The sequence below is a fragment of the Cryptomeria japonica genome, chromosome 3 (genome assembly GCF_030272615.1).
Source record: "Cryptomeria japonica chromosome 3, Sugi_1.0, whole genome shotgun sequence".
Taxonomy (NCBI): Eukaryota; Viridiplantae; Streptophyta; class Pinopsida; order Cupressales; family Cupressaceae; genus Cryptomeria; species Cryptomeria japonica.
Window position 1 is genome coordinate 842,587,583 of NC_081407.1, and position 7,685 is coordinate 842,595,267.

A 7,685-nucleotide genomic window follows, 5' to 3' on the forward strand; every position below is an offset into this window, starting at 1 on the left:
TTGTTATGCTGGCAAAATTTTCAAAAAAAAATTTTATTCTCTGTTATTTCTCAGAAAATTTCTGAGTTTTCTTGTTTTGGGGGTTTATTGTTTTAATAAAAAAATAATATTCTAGGAAAATTATTTCTCTGAAATTTTCCCAAAAAGATGATTGATTATGTGTTTTCAGAGAGGGGAATATATATATACATATATATATATATATATATATATATATATATATATATATATATATATATATATATTATAAAAAAATAATTTGAGAGGGGGGGGGGGGTGGGGCGGGTGTTTTTGGCGAGCCATGGCTCAGGATTCGTGGCTTCCCCAAGCCATGGGTAGTGGCCTCCCAGTCAGCCTTCCCTTAGGAAGAGCGGCCTACGTGGGACGCCACGTGGGTGAACTTTATTTTCAAAAAGAAAAATATAAAGTTTTAATTTTTTTTTTTTTTAGGTTTTAAATTATTAATTTTTTAATTTATATATATATTTAGTTTTGTATTTTTTTTATATATGCATGGAGAAAAATATATTTTGTTTGAAAAAAATTAAATTAGATATTTTATTTTAAAAGAAAAATAAATGATTATTTTATTTTGGAATAAATATCAACTTTAGTTTAATTAATATATAAATTGAATTTATATTTTTAATATGTATAGTATATATATATATGATTATGTAAATGAGATTTTGGTTTTAAATTTATTTTGAGGTATTGATATTTATTTTGTTGTGTAAATTGAAAAATATAGATGAATTAGAAAACCTTGATCGACATGTATCTTAAACGAAATGGAAAATTATTATCAATATAGATTAGAAAAGATTTAAGTTTATTTACTGTATTCGCTTTTATTTCGAAACTGCAAGTCTTTTGTTGAACATATTAGATTTTGTTACTAGGTTGCCTTCATGGTTGTATTTGTTTTTGGTCAAGGATTTGTTTGTTAGTTAACATCGTGTAGGGGCTTGTTTGGCTAAGTGGGGTTTCTACCATTTTGAACTCCTTGTCCAATTTCATGTTATACCTTGGGTTTGGGAGTTCATATGATTTTTTTCTTTAGTTAAGTGTCATATGGGAGAGTGGCTTTTGATTAGGGGCCACACCCAAAGTGGTTGCAGGGTAACCCATCGAAAGTTTGCTTAAGTAAGTGATAACTTAATAATTCATTAAGGGGTTTGGTAGATGAAAACACTAAATAAGATAATTATGCCTCGCTCATGGTTGAGTGCTAGTACAGACTCAAGATGTAGCGAGAAGGCCTAGAATGCCAAACCGACAACCTTGTCCTCACGAAAGGATTGTTTGGGTCCACATGAGACTTGGATGGGGCCGGGAGTTGAAGAGAGGTTACTAGGATAACTCATGATGGGGCCAGGACCTATGGAGGCCTACCAGGATAACCATACCAAGCTATGTGATGACACTCTTCCCTTATGGTCACTAGTGTGTAGTGTTGTTGATTTCACCTGTTTTGATGTGGAGTCATGTTATCCGAGTTTACTTCTTGTGAGTCATTTTGATGTTGTGAGTTTGAATATGTGTGTGTGCATACCTATAGGTTGCTAGTGGGTCTTATTCCTATCTCCTAGCATTGTGGGGTGGTTGTTTTTGGAGCCACATGGTCGGGTGGTAGTGCCACATTCCATCAGGTGTGTGTTTGTTCCATCTTGCAGAGTTGGCTTCACAAGTGTTCCAGTTGCACTTGGATTCGAGCATTTTATTATCCAGTTAGATCCTATTTGTTATGGATCATTCTTTGTATATCTTGGACCTCTAATGGTCAGCTATATTTATTATATTGTATTCCTTCATGGCAAGATGTAAATTGTAATGTAACCTTACCTGATTTAGTTACATGCAATATAATTATTATCTTTGATGCAAGCAATGTATGTATGGAAATTTATTGCAATGCATATGTTTTATTTGAATATTGGATATAATGAAATGGTTAGATTTCTAATAAATGAACTATGACATGTTATCGATATTTTATTCTATTGGATAAATTAACCATTGATTTAGTGTAAAGATGTTATTAATTGGATTAATTAATGTTAAGTAATGTTTGTGGTAACCTAGTTAGCCAAGTTGGGAAACCCTTTAAGTGTTAAGTCTTCCATTATGTAATTTAAACTTACATTCACTCATTGTATCATTAAAATTATTAAAGTTTTAAATAATATATATTTGCACTCTTTTCTAGTGTTTCAGTTTAATCCCTTCGGGGTTTCTTGGCGAGGCATTACATCGTGTGTTGGATAGCCGATGGCAAGATAGCTGCAACCATGTCGGTTTCTATTTTTTTTAGAGAAATGTGTACACACAATCCGTCTATATATATATATATATGCATACATATATATATGTGTGTGTGTGTGTGTATATATATATATATATAAACATATGTATATAAATGTATATATGCACAGATATATTCATATATGTGTACGTAAATGTACATATAGAGATATCAAGCATATAGAAACATACATATGTATATCTATGTATATATATATGCATATTTTTGTATATATATACACGCAGATATCCATATGTATACGTGTATATATATATATATATATATATATATAAAGAGAGAGAGAGACACACACACACACATATATATGTATAGAGAGAGACATACACACAAACACAGAGAAATGCACACACACATGGATGCATAGAAAGTCTGCAAAAAATCTAGATGTTAAAAAAAGACATAATCCAATCTATCTATATATATATACATATATATGTATATATATATATTTACACACATACTTTTTATATATGTATATATACATACACATATGTATATAATTATACACATGTATATATAGATATACATCAATTTTATATGTGTATGTATAGATAACTACACTCGTCAAGACATCTTCCGCCATGCAATGTACAGATAGCTGATGGTAAGACAACTACAACCACATCAGTTTTTTGGAGAGGAATGTGTATACATAATCTATCTATATATATATGCATGCATATATGTGCACATATATACATATATACACATTTGTATACATATATACAGATGTATATATACATAGATCTATTTATATATGTGTACATATATATACATTAGAGATATCAACCATATAGACACAAACATACAAAGATACATAAAAATATATACACATACATATATATATCTATGTATAAATATATATGCATATATTTATATATATATACACACACATATCCATATGTATACATGAATATATCTATATTTATGTATACATCTATATATATACATATATAAAGAGAGAGAGAGAGAGACACACATATATATGTATATATAAAGACAAACACACAAACACGAAGACATGCACACACACAAACACAGAATCAGAAATGCACGTTCATAAAAAAAACAAAATGTAGACCCCAACACAGATGGAAACAGTGGAATTTTAAAACCCTAAAATTGTAGAGAGCTTGAAATTTCCTATCTATGCTATCTCAAGCTGGTAAGCTTCAGCTTCTTCAAGCCACTCTTCAGAATCTTCCTGTCTATGCTCTTAGCTTGTATAATATTCTAACTAAATTTGCTGAAGCTTTAGAGAGGATTCAGAAAAGATTTCTTTGGTCAGGGGTAGAAGACAAAAAAAGGATAGCCTTGGTTGCCCGGTACAAAGTGTGTAATCCTAAGTGCAAGGGGGTTTTAGGAATTAAAGTTCTTAAAACTTTTAACAAAGCTTTGCTTGCTAAATAGATATGGAGGGCTTATGGTATTAAGAAAGATTGGAGTCAGGTGTGGTTTGATAAATATATTCATAACCAACCACTTCATTCTCTTCTCTACTCTAAAGATATCCCTATTGGGTCTTTCATATGGAATAGTATAATCAAGTCAATAAAAGTTGCTAAAGCTGGAGCTGGATGGGTTCTTGGCAAAGGTGACAAAATCAGGTTTTGGGAGGATGTTTGGATTAAAGATGAACCTCTGTTTAATCAGGATTGTAGCCAATTCATTGATGAATACAAAAGAAGGTATGGGTCTATGGTTTGTACTTACGGGAAGGAGAATAAATGGGTGAGGCTTGATGCTATTTATGCTAGGTTTTCGATGCTTTAGTAGGATTTACTATCCTTTTCTGTTAGTCAAGACTTTTATGATGTGTTTCTTTGGAAGAGAAATCCCAGGGGTAACTTCACTATTGCATCTGCTTATAAAAAAACTATTACTTAGGTCAGCAACCCAATATGGACTAAAATCTCGAATAGATTCCTCATTCCTAAAGTTAACATATTTTTTTGGCTTGCAGCTCACAACAAGATTCTTACCATTGATAACCTGGCTCGTAGAGGTTTAATGTTTCCTAACAGGTGTGAGTTATGTCAGAAAGAGGCAGAATCTATGGATTATTTGTTTATCCATTGCTCCTTTACCTGGGAAATCTTGAGTAAATTTTGGGTGCAATGGAAAGTTGAATGGGTTATGCATAAGAGTCTCAAGGAAGTCATTAGGAAATGGATCTTTGCCACCAAATTTCCTCTCATCAAGACCCTCTGGTCCTTTATCCTTCCTATAGGGCAATTAAAGAAAACATAAACACTCTTCACAGAAACAACAAGCAGTGGAGTTATCTTAATATGAATGATAATGAGAAAGGTATCCTCACTGAATGGAATCTGATTCACAAGATTTGCAAATCTGACATTAAGATTAGGAGAGAAAATGTTTTTTGGAGATTTCCCTTTCATGATTGGGTTAAGGTAAATTTTGATGGGGCAACCAAAGGCAATCCTAGGAAGTCAGGAGGGGGAGGAGTCATCAGAAATACTCATGGTGTTTGTGTTGCTGCTATTGCCTCTCCCTTTGGAGTTAAAAACAATCATGTTGCTGAAGCTCAAGCAATGTTAAAATGCCTCCAACTTACTCAGGGTTTTAAATTTAAAAAAATATGGCTGGAAGGGGACTCTCTTAATATTATTCAGGCTATCAAAGGCACTAGTTCTCCCTCTTGGAACATTTACAATATCAATGAAAGTGCTAAAAAATTATTAGATGACTACGATAGTGTTTTCATTGCCCATACTCTAAGGGAAGGTAATAAGGTTGCTGACCTATTAGCTAATGAGGGGTTTTATTTAGAGGAGGACACTAAATATATTGGAGAAGCCTCTTGTAAGAAGGATGTCCGGGTGCAACTATTATTTGATCATGTCCATGGTTCAAGTTAAGTTTATCATTACTTTTTTGGGTCTAGATATCAAAGACAAAGATTGGAGTTATGTGAAGTGTCAGCTGATGATCATTTTTAGGCATTGTGATTATGATCATTGGTGTGATGGGGCTAATCATAATAAGTGTTGGTTCATTGTGACTATTATTAAATACCTATTGAAAATCAAGGAAATTACCCTATTTTTCGAGCCCAACATTCTGTTCAAGAGTGTGCGCTTAAGTCCTGGTTTTCAGTTTTTGAGTAACTTGTGCTCTGTTGAAGGCCTCGACCTGAATTACAACATGGGAGGCAATCTTAATTGGAATGAGCCCTTTGGCTGTGATAATTGGAAAAGTGAACGGAAAGTTTGGCAGAGGCTGCATAGACATGGTTTCATAGACTACATGGAAAAATTGCATGGTAGTAAAAAGTCAGTGTCTCAAGGTTTCGCCAAGGGATGGAACAATAACAAACTCACTCTATTCAGGGAGACTTCAAAGCTTGATGAGGATTTGGTGGTGAAAGTTACTGGTTTATAGAAGGAAGGTACCAAGTTTTACAAAGATTGAAATTTTGCGGCAGAAGCTATTAAAAACTTCCCTAAAAGTGATGAAGAGAGGGTTCCGCTCACTAAGAAGGAAAATGTATCTTACTACCTCCCACATTCGGTAAAGTCCTTTTGGCAAAAGATGTTAAGAGTTTTGATGGAATTCTTAACAGTTGATGGTACATTTATGAAGGTTTATAATTATCATTTTTCTATTCTAAACCATTTCTGCCATGGTTTTAAGATCTCTTTGCCTTTCTATTTAGCTTCATCCCTGAATGAAAGCTTGGCCCACTATGCAAAAAAACCCAAATCCTATCCCATAGCTCACCAAGGTCTCATTCTTCTTATTTATGACCATTTGAAGAAAAAAGCTAGGGCTAATAAGGAAGATCCTTTGGTAGAAAATGCCCATATTTCAGATGGTAATGAGTGTTCTGAGTCTAACAATGATTCATCTAACATTCCTCTTCATAAGAAAGGGAGGTTTGGTGATGGAGATAAAGAGGACACGGATGTGAATGCTGGTTTAGAGGAGGAATAGGGGAAGGCGGCTAATGACAAAGCAGAGAGTGAGAAGAAAGAGGTTGCGAGAGAAGAGGAGGAGGTGCAGAGAAAAGTGTATGTTGAAGAGCCTAACCATATTGTCTCAAATAATAGGAATGTAACTCATCATACCATAGAGGAAGTTAACCCTAAGTCTGTGAGGTCTCTGAGCAGGGTATGGAAATTGCAGACTCTATTTTGAATGCTGCCAGAACTAGTACTCTGGAATTTTTCAATTTCTAGAAGTGGGTAATTGAAAATATCTCTAGTATTCAGAACAAATAGAGAGATTTGGATTATAAGATTCATAATTTGATTAAGGATACCGATACTGGGAAAGAGGATGCAGAAGTGGACACTAGTGAGGCAGATGATGAAATTGAAATGCAGGACTGGCTGGAAAAAGAAATGATTAAGGGAGACTTGAAGCATCTTGAAGATGTGATCATAATCGTCAAAGATAAGGTTGAGGTTGATAATGAAATTATTATCAACCGGATTACTAAAACCAAGAAGACCTTGAAGAAATTTATTAATCACAGCCTTGAGGTTTTGAAGGTCTCGTCTCAAAATATGAACACCCTGGTTGATTGTCTAGAGAAGAACCAATAGAACAAAGAGATGGTGATCATTGATGATGTGCCAACCTCCAGTTCTAGTCCTCAATCCTCGAGATGAAGAACACGACAGACTACCAGCGATCTGGAGATGAAGACTAAAGACACCCATCACAAGTAGGAGAACAAAGACCTGAGAGAACTTGCTAAGGCTATGATGATGCTTGTTAAGGACGCAGAAGAGTCTATAAAAGTTTTTAATTGAAATGTAATTTTGGTCTTTGTTTGCTAGTCTCTTGCTGGTTTTTTGTTGTCCTTTTCCGTAGCTGTTGTTTTCTCTACTGGTCTTTTGCAACTTTTCTTTCTATGTCCTATTCTCTCTAGTTTCTTTCATGCTTATCTTTTTGTTATGTAAGCAGGTTTCAGGTCCCTTAAAATCTAATTTTACTTAATAAAAAAGATACAAATATATATATATATATATATATATAAGCCTAAAATATTGAAACCCTAAATCAAGCAACAGGAATAACCTGTAGCAGGCTATATATCTCAAAACCCTACATGAAACAAAAAATAGAGAATAAAAAATGGACATTTATAAAAACAATCAAAACACACAACCCGTAATAGATGCAAACAGTGGAATACTAAAACCCTAAAATGAAGAGAACCTGGAACACACTTTCATTGACTGCGAGAGAAAAATAAAATTATTGAAATATATAACACATTATTGAAACATATAACACAGAGAGTCGCAAATGTAAATTCATTAAAAAAATCAAAACATAGAGCTCTCAACATATGTAAACAGTCAAATTTTGAAAACCTAAAAAAGCA